The sequence below is a fragment of the Vombatus ursinus genome, unplaced genomic scaffold (genome assembly GCF_900497805.2).
Source record: "Vombatus ursinus unplaced genomic scaffold, bare-nosed wombat genome assembly UNPS02014847.1, whole genome shotgun sequence".
Classification (NCBI taxonomy): domain Eukaryota; kingdom Metazoa; phylum Chordata; class Mammalia; order Diprotodontia; family Vombatidae; genus Vombatus; species Vombatus ursinus.
In genome coordinates, this window is record NW_020954625.1 from 16174324 (window position 1) to 16175191 (window position 868).

Sequence of the window (868 nt, forward strand, 5' to 3'; positions counted from 1 at the left end):
CACACCACACACACACCACACACACACACACACACACCACACACACCACACACACACACACACACACCCCACACACACACCACAGACGCACACACACACACATCTCCATACACACACACATACACATTCCCACCTCCTGCCAAACCAACGCAAAGACCCCGGGCATGCAAACATCCCACCTATCCTGACCCTCCTCCAATGGACATGAACACAGCCCTATCCGCACCTCCACCGAAAATACACATCACCCAGACAATCACAAACACACGCATCAGTATCCCCATTACCCTCCATTCAGAAGCTCACACACTTACATCAAAAACCATGCCTCCTACCTCAGTGGACTTACACACATCCTTAGAGGTGGTATGACATGTAGCAGAAAGTCAGCAAACATTTATTAGGCGCCTATTATGTGTGAGGCACTATGCTAAGGGCTGGGGATACAGAGAAAGGTCAAAGACAGTCCCGGCTCTCCAGGAGTGTCCAGTGGGGGAGACAGTATGCAAACAAGCGCAGAACCTTGCTGAGAACTAGAGGGAAAGGCTGGGGCTTTGACGGGGCACAGCAATTTGCTGCCTGTCTGGTCGGGAAACTGAGGCCTAAAAAAGTGAAGAGACTTACCCCAGGGTCACATAACAAATAATAAACACATGAGATCATGGATACAAAACCCTTTGCAAAGTTAAAGTGCTATGAAAAATGCTACCTATTATTCTGAAAAAAAAAAAAAAGGAAGCATTTATTAAGCACCTACTATGTGCTAAGTGCTCTTAAAATAGCATCTTGTTTGATCCTCACAACAACCCTGGCAGGTAGGTGCTGTTATTATCCCCATTTTACAGATGGGGAAACTGAGGCAAACAGG